The sequence below is a fragment of the Rhinopithecus roxellana genome, chromosome 14 (assembly GCF_007565055.1).
Source record: "Rhinopithecus roxellana isolate Shanxi Qingling chromosome 14, ASM756505v1, whole genome shotgun sequence".
Lineage (NCBI taxonomy): Eukaryota > Metazoa > Chordata > Mammalia > Primates > Cercopithecidae > Rhinopithecus > Rhinopithecus roxellana.
In genome coordinates, this window is record NC_044562.1 from 34,231,525 (window position 1) to 34,249,086 (window position 17,562).

Genomic DNA, 17,562 nt, shown 5'->3' on the forward strand with positions numbered 1-17,562 from the left:
CTCCCAAAGTGCTGGGATTACAGGCATGAGCCACAGTACCCAGTCTCAAGTCTTATGGTTTAAGAAATACATTTGGTAAGGCTATAGTTGCCATAGATAATGATTCCTCTGACGGATCTGGACAAAGTACATTGAAAACCTGGAAAGTTTTTACCATTCCAGATGCCATTAAGAACATTCATGATTCATGGGAGGAGATCAAATTTTCAACATTAACAGAAGTTTGGAAGAAATTTATTCTAATTTTCATGGATGACTTTGAGGGGTCCAAAGCTTCAGTGAAGGAAGTCACTACAGATATGGTAGAAATAGCTAGAGAACTAGAATTAGAAGTGGATCCTGAAGATGTAACTGGATTGCTGCAATCTCTTAATCAAACTTTAATAGATGAGGAGTTGCTTCTTATGGAAGAGCAAAGAAAGTGGTTTCTTGAAACGGAATCTATGCCTTGTGAAGATGCTGTGAACATGCTGAAATGACAACTTAATTAGACTATTTCATAAATATGGCTTATAAAACAGTGGTAGAATTTGAGAGGATTTATTCCAATTTTCAAAGAAGTTCTACTGTGGGTAAAACACTTTCAAACAGCATCACGTGCTACAGAGAAAACTTTTGTGAAAGGAAAAGTCAATTGATGTGGCAAACTTCATTGATGTCTTATTGTAAGAAGCTTCAGCAACTACCACCTTGATCAGTCGGCAGTCGTCAACACTGAGGCAAGACCCTCCACCAGTTAAAATGCTACAACTTGTTAAAGGTTCAGATGATCATCGTTGGCATTTATTAACATGGAGTTTTTTTTTTTTTTTTTTTTTTTTTTTTGAGACGGAGTCTCCCTCTGTCGCCCAGGCTGGAGTACAGTGGCACGATTTCTGCTCACTGCAACCTCCACCTCCCGGGTTCAAGCAATTCTCCTGTGTCAGCCTCCTGAGTAGCTGGGATTACCGGTGCACACCACCACGCCTGGCTAATTTTTGTATTTTTAGTAGAGACGGGGTTTCACTGTGTTGATCAGGCTGGTCTTGAACTCCTGACCTCGTGATCCGCCCACCTCGGCCTCCCAAAGTGCTGGGATCACAGGCGTAAGCCACTGCACCTGGCCACAATAAGGCATTTTTAATTAAGATATATACATTGTTTCTTTAGACAGAATGCTATTGCACACTTAATAGACTACAGTATAGTAGAAATACCATTTTTGTATGCACTGAAAAACCAGAAACTTTGTGCAACTTGCTGTATTGCAATATTTGCTTTATTAGGGTCATCTAGAATTAAACCCACAATATCTCTGAATTATGTCTGTTTTGCTCTGACCCACTTCAGAGCTCTGGGTGACAACTGAAGATTGAGAGGGATCCTCAATGAAGTGGGTTTCACAATTGGGGGTGGCCCCATAAACGAGGGAATAGAACTATCCTTGGAGGGAGGCAGCCACATTTCTGGCTGCTCATGCGTTTAATAGTTAATTCAGTGGGTTAAGAAAAAAAAAAAAGAGCCAGGAGATCCTAGGTCAGAACTTTCTCCACATTCATGACATCTCCAGCTTCGCTAGATGCAACAGCTCTGGCCTTTCTCAACCCCTCCTCCCAGTCCTCAAGGAAGAATGACTTATCTAATTGGTAAATTCGAAAAGAATAAATAGGGCACATTCACTAGGCCAGCTTGCTCACAGAGGCCCCTTTGGGAGACCCAGCCCAGGACTGAGTAGAAAGTCTGCCTGGTTATATGGCTCATATTAGGAAGTCCATCTGAGGCCAATTGACATCTGATGCCAACTTTATCAGTAATTAGGGTGGTATTTGGGCTCCTTATTATTTTTCTTATTTCTCAATGGTTCCAAATCTAGGCAGCAAAGACAGATGCTGTTTACTGTGTCTCTGAAAGAGTGCGTCAATGGAGAAAGAGGCATTCTTCCCTCTGCTAAATTAGTAGAATAAAAGCCTGGAACTGCTGCTAGACATCTTATCACTGTATATTTGTGGATGGGAGGAGTCCTGTCTGAAAACAAGCCAATGTGGAGAAGGCAGGGCCAGGAGTATTGAAAAGAGCCCAAGTTCTGATGACACATATTAAACATCTACATCCAGCTGTGTCTGATGCCTGTGAACTTTTCAATTATAGGAGCCAACATCTTCACTCATTTGCTCAGGCCAGTTAGATTTTGGATGCTTGCAATTGAAAGAGACTTGACCAGTATTGTTTAGGGATGGGCTAATTTTTTGAACCTCAGCCACAGAAACATCTGGCTTTTTAATTTGTTTCTCAGTTAGATAAAATGTAAGTTAAAAATGTTGTAAACCACTGGCATGAGCTTATAACTTTAGTTGCCTGGTTCAGAAAGTTAGTAGCTCCTCCCAGCCCCACTACCTTTAGAGATGCTCTTGTCAGACACCTGGAGGGGGCATATGGATGGGTGTGACTGAGGAATAGAATGTTACTTTCCCAAATAAGAGAAGTGCTGCTTGGTAGATAACTATATCATATTATCTCTTGTTTCTGAGCTTTCGATAGCGAGTTAATTTTCTTCGCACTTGAATACATATTTGATTTAAAAATCTCTTATGACAGTAACTTCAGTAGCTCATATTTGAAATTTGAGAAAAAATGGCACTTCTTTTGGGGAGGAGGTTAGTGAGAACTGAAAGAAATGTGAGAGAAGAATTAATTATGCTTCCTTGAAGGAGGCATCAGACAAAAAGTTACATTAATGAAAAATTAACAGCATTAAGGTTTTCAAACTGATTTCATGTGTGTCTCATTAACATGGGTAGGAGTACAAACATGCCTGTCATCATCAAAGAATTTCCTGAAGACTTCCTTATCAAGGCTCAATTGTACATTGAGACAATTGCTCTAGGGCCATAGAAAATCATGTGGAACGGCAAAGGGTGGGAATTCTACCAGGAATGAAGATGAGATGCCACTAAGATGAGAGCTAAGATGAGAGCCACTGGGCATCTCTCTGAAATAGGATACCCAGGATGTATATAATTTGATGATCACAAGGGATGAAGACAATAGGGTTTAAGAGGGCAACAGGAAATCTAAACACAGCCAACTCACTTAACTGTGAAATTGGTTGCTTAATGGTTGGTATGTCTAGACTGATCCACACGTAACCAAGCATAGGAACAGGAAGACGTTCCAAAAACTAGGGGTGAGAAATAGGTGACACTTCTGCCTGAATTTATGAAAAGAAATCATATGTAAATTAGATAACTCCCAGAGTTCATAATTTTGATGCATCTTTGTAGGTTTGCTTTTCTCTTTTTCATTCTTATAAAAGTCCACTGAAGTCTTTAGGTTACTACGCATTGATGAAACGACCTCTGAAACTTACTATCAAAACAGAATGGCTTCACTTCATTCATTTTAGTAAAATCTTTTCATGATATTTTTCCAAGTGAATATGGGTAGTAAGATTTTGTATAGGGATGCTACCATCTTAATCTCAACATGGACAAAATGGAAAATTAATCTGCTGAAGTAATACAAGTTGAGAAAAAATTTATCTTTAATTCTTTATTAAAGTAGCTGGAAAAAAACTGAGCTAAAACAGAAAAGGAGTCAAATAAAATGACATCATTTACCCTAGGAAGAGAGTCTAGCTAATTTGTGTCCAATTAATATATATCAACTGTTATCTCTTTTAAATATTAAATTTAAAAATTAGGTTTCCAATGTATACAGAAAAAAGCCTCTCACCGACTATACAAAGATGATAAAAAGTAAGGTACCTTTTTAACCTTATGTCTTGTATATGTAATTCGATATGTCATAATAAATATTTCTCCAATAAAGTTCACACATAATGCTTCCACTGTAATTTTTTTCTATACAATCCATAATTTTTATTATTATTATTCTTTGAGATGAAATCTCCCTCTGTCACCCAGACTGGAGTGCAGTGGTGCGATTTCGGCTCACTGCCACCTCTGCCTCCCAGGTTCAAGCAATTCTCCTGCCTCAGCCTCCCAAGTAGCTGGGATTACAGGTGCCTACCACCACATCCAGCTAATTTTTGTATTTTTAGGAGAGACGGGGTTTCACCATGTTGGTCAGGCTGGTCTTGAACTCCTGACCTCAGGTGATCCACCTGCCTCAGCCTCCCAAAATGCTGGGATTACAGGCGTGAGCCACCACACCCAGACACAATCCATAATTTTTACAACCTTCATTCTTAATTACAATGAATATGATCTATTTTTAAAGCAACACTTTATATTTCTTTCCCTCCTGAAGTAAATCCATGTATACTCTTTCAACAGGTCACAAAGGTCTTCCAGGCCAGATAGCTCAACACACTCCCAGCAGGGATGCAGTATGGTAAATTCTGTGCCTTTTGCTTTATTTGCTCATGTAACAGATTAAATCTTGTGTAAATCAGTGTCGTCTTCAATGTTACTTCTGCATTATTGCATTTGTTAGGGTTCTTTCATTGCAAGCAACAGAACCAACCAGGGCTATGGACCAAAAAAAAGGAATGTATTGAAAGAATATCAGGGTTTCCTAGAATCAATGTGACTCTGGAGAACTGGGCTTGGGGTTACACTCTTCTCTGAGCCCCAGACCTTAGCAGCTACAGTTCGGTTTTTTCTTTCTGTCTTTTTTTTTGAGATGGTATCTCCCTCTATGGCCCAGGCTGGAGTGCAGTGGCACGATCTTGGCTCACTGCAAGCTCCGCCTCCCGGGTTCACACCATTCTCCTGCCTCAGCCTCCCAAGTAGCTGGGACTACAGGTGCCCACCACCAAGTCTGGCTAATTTTTTGTACTTTTAGTAGAGACAAGGTTTCACCGTTTTAGCCAGGATGGTCTCGATCTCCTGACCTAGTGATCTGCTGCCTCAGCCTCCCAAAGTGCTGAGATTACAGGCGTGAGCCACCGCGCCTGGCCCCTACAAGTGGATTTCTTAAAGACATGTCAAGATCTTGTCCTCCTCTTGTCAAACTTCTCTCCTGCTTAAAAATTTTCCAGAAGGGCGGAGCAAGATGGCCGAATAGGAACAGCTCCAGTCTCCAACTCCCAGCATGAGCGACACAGAAGACCGGTGATTTCTGCATTTTCAACTGAGGTACTGGGGTCATCTCACTGGGGAGTGCCGGACAATCGGTGCTGGTCAGCTGCTGCAGCCCGACCAGCAAGAGCTGAAGCAGGGCGAGGCATTGCCTCACCTGGGAAGTGCAAGGGGGAAGGGAATCCCTTTTCCTAGCCAGGGGAACTGAGACACACAACACCTGGAAAATCGGGTTATTCCCACCCCAATACTGCGCTTTAAGCAAACAGGCACACCAGGAGATTATACCCACACCTGGCTGGGAGGGTCCCACGGCCACGGAGCCGCCCTCATTGCTAGCACAGCAGTCTGCGATCTAACTGCAAGGCAGCAGCGAGGCTGGGGGAGGGGCACCCGCCAGTGCTGAGGCTTAAGTAGGTAAACAAAGCCACTGGGAAGCTCGAACTGGGTGGAGCTCACAGCAGCTCAAGGAAACCTGCCTGTCTCTGTAGACTCCACCTCTGGGGACAGGGCACAGCTAAACAACAAAAGGGGAAGCAGCAGAGGCCTGTGCAGATGCGAACGACTCTGACAGCTTTGAAGAGAGCCGTGGATCTCCCAACACGGAGGTTGAGATCTGAGAACGGACAGAGTGCCTGCTCAAGTGAGTCCCTGACCCCTGAGTAGCCTAACTGGGAGACATCCCCCACTAGGGGCAGTCTGACACCCCACACCTCACAGGGTGGAGTACACCCCTAAGAGGAAGCTTCCAAAGTAAGAATCAGACAGGTACACTTGCTGTTCAGCAATATTCTATCTTCTGCAACCTCTGCTGCTGATACCCAGGCAAACAGGGTCTGGAGTGGACCTCAAGCAATCTCCAACAGACCTACAGCTGAGGGTCGTGACTATTACAAGGAAAACTATCAAACAGGAAGAACACCTATACCAAAACCCCATCAGTACGTCACCATCATCAAAGACCAGAGGCAGATAAAACCACAAAGATGGGGAAGAAGCACGGCAGAAAAGGTGGAAATTCAAAAAATAAGAGCGCATCTCCCCCTGCAAAGGAGCGCAGCTTATCGCCAGCAACGGATCAAAGCTGGTCAGAGAATGACTTTGACGAGATGAGAGAAGAAGGCTTCAGTCCATCAAACTTCTCAGAGCTAAAGGAGGAATTATGTACCCAGCGCAAAGAAACTACAAATCTTGAAAAAAGAGTGGAAGAATTGATGGCTAGAATAATTAATACAGAGAAGGTCATAAATGAAATGACAGAGATGAAAACCATGACACGAGAAATACGTGACAAATCCACAAGCTTCAGTAACCGACTCGATCAACTGGAAGAAAGAGTATCAGCGATTGAGGATCAAATGAATGAAATGAAGTGAGAAGAGAAACCAAAAGAAAAAAGAAGAAAAAGAAAGGAACGAAGCCTGCAAGAAGTATGGGATTATGTAAAAAGACCAAATCTACGTCTGATTGGGGTGCCTGAAAGTGAGGGGGAAAATGGAACCAAGTTGGAAAACACTCTTCAGGATATCATCCAGGAGAACTTCCCCAACCTAGTAGGGCAGGCCAACATTCAAATTCAGGAAATACAGAGAACGCCACAAAGATACTCCTCGAGAAGAGCAACTCCAAGACACATAATTACCAGATTCACCAAAGTTGAAATGAAGGAAAAAATCTTAAGGGCAGCCAGAGAGAAAGGTCGGGTTACCCACAAAGGGAAGCCCATCAGACTAACAGCAGATCTCTCGGCAGAAACTCTACAAGCCAGAAGAGAGTGGGGGCCAATATTCAACGTTCTTAAAGGAAAGAATTTTAAACCCAGAATTTCATATCCAGCCAAACTAAGTTTCATAAGTGAAGGAGAAATAAAATCCTTTACAGATAAGCAAATGCTTAGAGATTTTGTCACCACCAGGACTACCTTACAAGAGACCCTGAAGGAAGCCCTAAACATGGAAAAAGAAGAACTGGTACCAGCCATTGCAAAAACATGCCAAAATGTAAAGGCCATCGAGGCTAGGAAGAAACTGCATCAACTAATGAGCAAAATAACCAGTTAATATCATAATGGCAGGATCAAGTTCACACATAACAATATTAACCTTAAATGTTAATAGACTAAATGCTCCAATTAAAAGACACAGACTGGCAAACAGATAAAGAGTCAAGACCCATCAGTCTGCTGTATTCAGGAGACCCATCTCACATGCAGAGACATACATAGGCTCAAAATAAAGGGATGGAGGAAGATCTACCAAGCAAATGGAGAACAAAAAAAAAAGCAGGGGTTGCAATCCTAGTCTCTGATAAAACAGACTTTAAACCATCAAAGATCAAAAGAGACAAAGAAGGCCATTACATAATGGTAAAGGGATCAATTCAACAGGAAGAGCTAACTATCCTAAATATATATGCACCCAATACAGGAGCACCCAAATTCATAAAGCAAGTCCTTAGAGACTTACAAAGAGACTTAGACTCCCATACAATAATAATGGGAGACTTCAACACTCCACTGTCAACATTAGACAGATCAACGGGACAGAAAGTTAACAAGGATATCCAGGAATTGAACTCATCTCTGCACCAAGCGGACCTAATAGACATCTATAGAACTCTCCACCCCAAATCAACAGAATATACATTCTTCTCAGCACCACATCGCACTTATTCCAAAATTGACCACATAATTGGAAGTAAAGCACTCCTTAGCAAATGTAAAAGAACAGAAATTATAACAAACTGTCTCTCAGACCACAGTGCAATCAAACTAGAACTCAGGATTAAGAAACTCAATCAAAACTGCTCAACTACATGGAAACTGAACAACCTGCTCCTGAATGACTACTGGGTACATAACGAAATGAAGGCAGAAATAAAGATGTTCTTTGAAACCAATGAGAACAAAGATACAACATACCAGAATCTCTGGGACACATTTAAAGCAGTGTGTAGAGGGAAATTTATAGCACTAAATGCCCACAAGAGAAAGCTGGAAAGATCTAAAATTGACACTCTAACATCACAATTAAAAGAACTGGAGAAGCAAGAGCAAACACATTCAAAAGCTAGCAGAAGGCAAGAAATAACTAAGATCAGAGCAGAACTGAAGGAGATAGAGACACAAAAAACCCTCCAAAAAATCAATGAATCCAGGAGTTGGTTTTTTGAAAACATCAACAAAATTGACAGACCACTAACAAGACTAATAAAGAAGAAAAGAGAGAAGAATCAAATAGATGCAATAAAAAATGATAAAGGGGATATCACCACAGACCCCACAGAAATACAAACTACCATCAGAGAATACTATAAACACCTCTACGCAGATCAATTAGAAAATCTAGAAGAAATGGATAATTTCCTGGACACTTACACTCTTCCAAGACTAAACCAGGAAGAAGTTGAGTCCCTGAATAGACCAATAGCAGGCTCTGAAATTGAGGCAATAATTAATAGCCTACCAACCAAAAAAAGTCCAGGACCAGATGGATTCACAGCTGAATTCTACCAGAGGTACAAGGAGGAGCTGGTACCATTCCTTCTGAAACTATTCCAATCAATAGAAAAAGAGGGAATCCTCCCTAACTCATTTTATGAGGCCAACATCATCCTGATACCAAAGCCTGGCAGAGACACAACAAAAAAAGAAAATTTTAGACCAATATCCCTGATGAACATCGATGCAAAAATCCTCAATAAAATACTGGCAAACCAGATTCAGCAGCACATCAAAAAGTTTATCCACCATGATCAAGTGGGCTTCATCCCTGGGATGCAAGGCTGGTTCAACATTTGCAAATCAATAAACGTAATCCAGCATATAAACAGAACCAAAGACAAAAACCACATGATTATCTCAATAGATGCAGAAAAGGCTTTTGACAAAATTCAACAGCCCTTCATGCTAAAAACGCTCAATAAATTCGGTATTGATGGAACGTTCCTCAAAATAGTAAGAGCTATTTAGGACAAACCCACAGCCAATATCATACTGAATGGGCAAAAACTGGAAAAATTCCCTTTGAAAACTGGCACAAGACAGGGATGCCCTCTCTCACCACTCCTATTCAACATAGTGTTGGAAGTTCTGGCTAGGGCAATCAGGCAAGAGAAAGAAATCAAGGGCATCCAGTTAGGAAAAGAAGAAGTCAAATTGTCCCTGTTTGCAGATGACATGATTGTATATTTAGAAAACCCCATCGTCTCAGCCCAAAATCTCCTTAAGCTGATAAGCAACTTCAGCAAAGTCTCAGGCTACAAAATTAATGTGCAAAAATCACAAGCATTCTTATACACCAGTAACAGACAAACAGAGAGCCAAATCATGAATGAACTTCCATTCACAATTGCTTCAAAGAGAATAAAATACCTAGGAATCCAACTTACAAGGGATGTCAAGGACCTCTTCAAGGAGAACTACAAACCACTGCTCAGTGAAATAAGAGGACACTAACAAATGGAAGAACATACCATACTCATGGATAGGAAGAATCAATATCGTGAAAATGGCCATACTGCCCAAGGTTATTTATGGATTCAATGCCATCCCCATCAAGCTACCAATGAGTTTCTTCACAGAATTGGAAAAAACGGCTTTAAAGTTCATATGGAACCAAAAAAGAGCCTGCATTGCCAAGACAATCCTAAGTCATAAGAACAAAGCTGGAGGCATCACGCTACCTGACTTCAAACTATACTACAAGGCTACAGTAACCAAAACAGCATGGTACTTGTACCAAAACAGAGATATAGACCAATGGAACAGAACAGAGTCCTCAGAAAGAATACCACACATCTACAGCCATCTGATCTTTGACAAACCTGAGAGAAACAAGAAATGGGGAAAGGATTCCCTATTTGATAAATGGTGCTGGGAAAATTGGCTACCCATAAGTAGAAAGCTGAAACTGGATCCTTTCCCTACTCCTTATACGAAAATTAATTCAAGATGGATTAGAGACTTAAATGTTAGACCTAATACCATAAAAATCCTAGAAGAAAACCTAGGTAGTACCATTCAGGACATAGGCATGGGCAAGGACTTCATGTCTAAAACACCAAAAGCAACGGCAGCAAAAGCCAAAATTGACAAATGGGATCTAATTAAACTAAAGAGCTTCTGCACAGCAAAAGAAACTACCATCAGAGTGAATAGGCAACCTACAGAATGGGAGAATATTTTTGCAATCTACTCATCTGACAAAGGGCTAATATCCAGAATCTACAAAGAACTCAAACAAATTTACAAGAAAAAAACAAACAACCCCATCAAAAAGTGGGCAAAGGATATGAACAGACATTTCTCAAAAGAAGACATTCATACAGCCAACAGACACATGAAAAAATGCTCATCATCACTCGCCATCAGAGAAATGCAAATCAAAACCACAATGAGATACCATCTCACACCAGTTAGAATGGCAATCATTAAAAAGTCAGGAAACAACAGGTGCTGGAGAGGATGTGGAGAAATAGGAACACTTTTACACTGTTGGTGGGATTGTAAACTGGTTTAACCATTATGGAAAACAGTATGGCGATTCCTCAAGGATCTAGAACTAGATGTACCATATGACCCAGCCATCCCACTACTGGGTATATACCCAAAGCATTATAAATCATGCTGCTATAAAGCCACATGCACACTTATGTTTATTGCGGCACTATTCACAATAGCAAAGACTTGGAATCAACCCAAATGTCCATCTGTGACAGACTGGATTAAGAAAATGTGGCACATATACACCATGGAATAGTATGCAGCCATAAAAAAGGATGAGTTTGCGTCCTTTGTAGGGACATGGATGCAGCTGGAAACCATCATTCTTAGCAAACTATCACAAGAACAGAAAACCAAACACCGCATGTTCTCACTCATAGGTGGGAACTGAACAATGAGATCACTTGGACTCGGGAAGGGGAACATCACACATTGGGGCCTATCATGGGGAGGGGAAGGGGGGAGGGATTGCACTGGGAGTTATACCTGATATAAATGACGAATTGATGGGTGCTGACGAGTTGATGGGTGCAGCACACCAACATGGCACAAGTATAAATATGTAACAAACCTGCACGTTATGCACATGTACCCTAGAACTTAAAGTATAATAAATAAATAAATAAATAAATAAATAAATAAAAAATTTTCCATGGCTCTCCATTGCTCTTAGTATAGTCAAGAACATACGCTCAGAAAGGCCTCACTGACTGTATTAATCTGTTCTCACACTTTCTTTAAAGAACTTTCCAAGACTGGGTAATTTATAAAGAAAAGAGGTTTGATTGACTCACAGTTCCACATGGCTGGGAGGCCTCAGGAAACTAACAATCATGACAGAAGGAGAAGTATAGCTTCTCCTTATATCGCAGCAGGCGAGAGAGAGACCATGTGAAGGAGGAACTGTCACACACTTATAAAATCATCAGATCTCATATGAACTTATTCACTTTCACGAGAACTGCATGGGGGAACCCGGCCCCATGATCCAGTCACCACCCACCAAGTTTTTCCCTCGATATGTGGGGTTTATGGGGATTATAATTTGAGATGAGATTTGCGTGAGAACACAGTCAAACCCCATCACTAACCTTCAATGATCTTGAATGTGTTGCCTGCACTAACTTCTCCTTTCCCCACTTCCACTTGCACCCAACCCCTTCCAATCAGACCTCTGTCTAACTCGTCAGCATCCTCTCATGCCAAGTTCTCTCGACCAGTAAGCTAGAGCTTCCTAACTGCTTTGACAAAGCCCACAGCACTTCTGTAAGCTGATCACAAAGATGCCAACCTATTGAACTGTTTGATATGGCCAGAAGCAGAGGCAGGTTCATTGATGCTTATATGCAGTGAGGTGAAAAATACCAGGAAGTGAGCTCCGGTCAAGTCATACTGATCTCCTTCATGTCCACAAGTGCATCAGCCTCTCCTCTGGATCCAGGCTTCTATCCATGATGTTCCCACTGCCAAGAATACTATGCTCAGCTCCTCACCCAGCTTTTCCTTTGGGACTCAAGTTTTGCACCAACTCTTCTAGGAGATCTTCACCAACTTCTCATATTTGGTTAGCACACCCTGTCATTCAGACCCACAGAACTCTTTACTCCATCTTTTGAAATATGTGTGGCACTAGAAGTTATTTTCATGATGTCTGACTCCCCCCACTATATACCCAGTGGAGCAGGGTCTCGGTCTGGTTCACTGCTACATTTCCAACCACAAGAAGAATGCAGGCAGATAAACATTCAATAAATTGTTGGTTCTGAGTGATTGTTGGCAATCATGATTCCCTAGATATAAATAAGTGAAAATAATAGCAATCATTATCTTATATGTGTAGACTCTTTTAAAATTGTTTTTGTAATTAGAATCCTTTCTTATCTGGAAATACAGAAAGTGAAACACTGTAAACAGAAATTAACAATACACCTAAGGTGGCACATCCCATTAGTGGGAGATCAGTAATGAGAACTCAGGTTCTCTGCCTTGCTGCTCTGTTGATTAGAAGTTTGGGAAAGCTTTGGGCAGGTGTCTGACTTTCTAAGTCTGAAATCCTGTAGAGAAGCTAGAATTCCTTTTCAGAAAATACGCATGACTGCCACAGTCATAGACAGGCTTTTAGTTAGCATGAGATATTGTCTGACCCATTACAGCAGCATAATCATGCTCATAACACTTTCTGCTGATTCGCCTGAGATTTCAAGCATTAGGAGATTTGGTTATAAAAATTTTTTATTATCCGTCATCTATCAGTTTTGTGTTTTGATTTTAAAAATGCAACCAAAAAGATAACAGGAAAAGCACTGAAAATATACCATTGTTATGGTTATTCAAAGAATTTTTTTACAATTTTGTAAAATTGCTAGCTCTTTACTTGGGTTTTTCTCTAATGATTCCACACAATTCACAGAGCAGCTGAAAAGAAGGAAAAGGACTTCTGGTAGGAAATATAAGAAGGCAAATGCAGCAACCATGTGCAATTCTGATTTATTTTCAATACACCATGTGACATTTCTGATTATAAATTGATGGCAGACCCACACTGGTATGAAAAAGTTACTATTATGTAATGCAGACATGTTATTCATAACAATGTACCAGATGGAAAATGTGAGCATTTTAAATGGAAAGCGAGTTATTTGGTCTTTTCTATTTTGTATAAATCTTCAAAGCATAAATTAAAAGCACAAGAGTGCCTTGTACAGTTTCAAGATCTAAAAACCTCTAGCATTCTCCGTAAATTTCTCAGCAGTGTGAAGGACAGTGTGTTCAGCTAGCCAGACAGACACTCTTATCTATTCTCTAGTGTTGTTGTTCCACTCTGGGATGACTGGGTTAAAGAAAAATGTACCCTGAAATGAGTATTTCCAACTCTAAATATGCAACACAAACCTTGAGGCCAGACAGGGTTTATTTTAGTTTCTGTTCACAGTGCTGTGTGTGCTGCTTCATGTTGAAAGTTTTCTCATTCAGAAAATATTTCAATCTTTCATGGTTTTGCAATGACTATATAAAAGAGGACTCAATGCACAGAGAAATAATCTCTTAGACAGTCAGTTGAAATGTATTTATTTTCATTTTGTGTTGCCTGAATAATTTATGTGTTATATTTTGCTACTTATAGAGATGAGGAACTTAAAAGGCAATTTTTTAGAGCTAGGGAAATTTTTTTTCTTCCATAAACATCAAGCTAGTACCCAGAATGTCCCTCATAAGCAACATAATAAAATAAAAGATGAATATTTAATACATAAGGAGAAATAGAAAAATTCACACTTACATTATTGCCATACACCTCAATGAATAAAGGAACTACAAAGCGTGAAACTGAAATGTCAAAATGACAAAACCTCTAAAAGGGAAATATCTCCATTGGCCAAGAATCTATAAATTATTTCTACCCTTAAATACCAGCATGGGAAACCACAGAGCATACGTTAAACTCGGAAAATAGGAAACAATGCTTCTGTGACAAGGACAATGTGGCATATCAAGTGCTTACACTGTCCTGCCACTTCCTACTTCAATCCATCCCATATGGAACTGCCAGAAGAGCCTTCTGCAATTCTGGACATGTTGCTCCCTGGGTTGAAAATATTCAAAGGCTTCTTCTTATCTACAGAATACTTAAAAACTCTCTAAGTCTTTAGTTTGGGGCTTGAAATATGTTGAAATATTTATAAAGTTGTATTATGACAAAGATTTTCTTCAAAATAATCTGGGAGACAGAAGAGAAGGAGGGAGGAAGTAGTGTCATAGTTGGAATATAATGATTGGTCATGAATTGATCATTGTAGAAAATGGGTGGTAACCACATGGCGTTCATTATTCAACTTTCCCTACTTTTATGTGTTTATAAAGTTAAAAACAAAACAACAACCCTTCACCTTAACATTCAAAACCTTCTATAATTTGGACCTAATAATTTACCTTTCAAGTTTACAGTCAACCCCTCAAGCACCTAAAGTCACATCCAAATTCATTGTCAAAATTTTGTCCCTGAGCATATCTTTTCTTGACTCAGAGCCTTTGTTCCAGCCATTTTTCCTTCTGGAATGTGTGTGTCACACAGCTTCGATTATTGGTCTATATTTTCCGAGTCTGAGTTTTCTCCTCTTTAAAATGATGGGTACGGGCCAGGTACGGTGGCTTATGCCTGTAATCCCAGCACTTTGGGGAGCCAAGGTGAGTGGATCGCTAGAGGTCAGGAGTCAAGACCAGCCTGACCAACACAGGGAAAACCCATCTCTACTAAAAATACAAAAATTAGTCAGGCGTGGTGGCATGTGCCTGTAATCTCGGGAGGATTGAGGCAGGAGAATCCCTTGAACCCAGGAAGTGGAGGTTGCAGTGAGCCGAGATAGCACCACTGCACTCCCGCCTGGGCAACAGAGCACGCTCAGTCTCAAAAAAATAAAAATAAAAATAAAATGACAGGTATGGACTAGAAAATTGCCAAGGTCTCTTCCAGCTTGAAATTACTGAATGAGGCTTGACACTCACTCCTAAAGACAAAGATCTACTTAGGTATAAAGTCTGTGGAACGCAGGACTCAACTAGCTACAGTCTGAGCTGGAACTGACGTCACCTGTAATATCAAGTTGTTTGGGGGATTTCAATAAAATTATATTCCCCTCCCCCACCTTTTAAAAAATATTTCACTATTATTGACTTCTTTGAAACTTTTCATCTCAAATGAAAGCTGGCCTAAATAATCTGTAAGATTCACTTAGCAATACATTTCTGTTGCTGTGGAGACGGGATGCTTTAGAGAAAGAGGTACTTTGAGACTGAGACTAGGTCATTAAGGACTGGTTGTAGGAATTTGGCAAAACAGTGTGAGATTGTGAAGTGTGGAAATGAAAAAGGGGTTCTCCGTGTACCATATGAGCACCAGTTCTCTTATTTCAAATGACTTAGAGCGAACATTTTTGTTGCTTAGATTTTCATTATTAATTGTTAATTAAAATTACTTGAGTGATTAAAAACTCTTGGCAGTCACTGATGTAACAAAAGAGCAAAAATTGTTTAATAGATTATTTAAATCTATTTAAATTGTTTTAAGTTATAATTCAAAATAAATAAATATTCTTATTGTCTGATTATAAAAGTCACACACATTTGAACCAAATGGCTTTGGTTATGTATCTCTGTTCCTCTTCCATGATCACTATCCCCCTCACCCACCCACCAAAGTACAACAGGTGTTTATGTGCTCTGTTAGCCTGTCTGATTGGATCAGAGGGTAGAGATTCTATCAGGGTTCTATAGCTGGGATTCAAATTAATTAATCAGTCTGAGTGTTTAAAATGGGAATGTTAAATTGGAGGCTCTGTGAGCTGCTTGTTAGAACTCTTGGTTGACAATGACAGAAATGCAAACTCAAATGTGCTTAAAGAAAATATAATAACTTGCTGGCTCAATAATGTAGAAGTCCAGAAGCATAATATGTACAATGCAGCACAGTATAGATGCTCAAATGACATCTTCAGGGCTGAGCCCCTCCATCTCGGATCTCACTTTTCTTTGGGGTGCCTTCATTCTCAGGAAGGCTCTTCCCACACAGAGGCAGAGTAATCACCAGTAGCATCACACCTATATTCTACCATTTTAGCAATTCCAAACAGAAGTGTGATTATTAATTAATTCTTTAAAAATTCATAGGAAGGGTCTTCATTGGCCTAGTTTGGACTGCAAGCCCAGCCACAAATCAATAGTAAAGGCTGTTGGTAATCAGTCACTGCAGTGCTCTGATTACTGGGACCTGAATCAAAATCCCACCCAGAGATCAGCTGGACCTGAAAAGCATGCACTGAAAGTGGAGAATGAATGGGTCTTTAGAGGAAAATTGGAGTGTTTTCTCTTATCACAGGGTCACATATTAGAAAAAGAGATGATAATATTAGGTTGGTGTGAAAGTGATCGCAATTGTTGTCATTATATTTAATGTAATATATTCAATGGCAAAACCGCGATGACTTTCACATCAGCCTAATACTTAGTTAATTGACTATTAATTCACTGATTGACTGAGGGACTACCTAGGGCCAGCTTTGGAACAGCCCCTTCTTGGAGAGAAGATATATAATCAGAAAGTTGCTAGCAGAATGGACTGACTGACTGGCTGCAGACTTGGGCTTTTTATGATCTAAGTGGCTGTGGTGCTTTCCCATTCAATTGATTGACTGTCCAGCCTTATTCGTTGGTCATTGTTTATCTTTGCTTGGATTATGCTAGGAGAGAATGACCAAGGCATTTGGACCAATCAAATGATGAGGGAAAAGCATATTTAGGGTTCCTACCTGGTCCGCTGTATATTTAAACATGGCTTACCAAATTCCTAGCCAGGCGCGGTGGTTCATGACTATAATTTCAGCACTTTGGGAAGCCGAGGTGGGAAGATCACTTGAGGTCAGGAGTTCAAGACCAGCCTGGCCAACATGGCGAAACACTGCCTCTACTAAAAATACAAAAATTAGCCAGGTGATGTAGCAGGCACCTGTAATCCCAGCTACTAGGGAGGCTGAAGTAGTAGAATCACTTAAATCCGAAAGGCAGAAGTTGCAGTGAGTCCAGATCATGCCACTGCACTCCAGCCTGGGTGACAAAGCGAGACTCCATTAAAAAAAAAAAAAATCCTGGAGTAAGTCTCAGGTATCAGGAATAAGCCTATTTATCAAATATAGCATAGTAACCTGTTGATCCAGCGTGCCTTGTCAGCTAATTTTCTCATTACTTACCTTTGAAGAAAATATATTATGCATATTTGGTGTTTGCCAACAGGCAGAAAATGTGGTTCTATTTACTGTCCAAATAAGCAGAGGTAATCAGTTTCTCATTTCTACAAAATGCAAACCTTTTATTGGTAAATCTGTTATAATTTAGAAAGGATACATTGCCCCTCTTCATGCTTAAAAAATTCAGTTAACCTCAATCCAACTCAAGCCTCACCTCCTTTATAAATCTTTCCTTGATCACTCTGCCTACAACAATTTTCTTTCACTTCTTTTTTTATCTCACCTTTTCTTCTCTCATTTC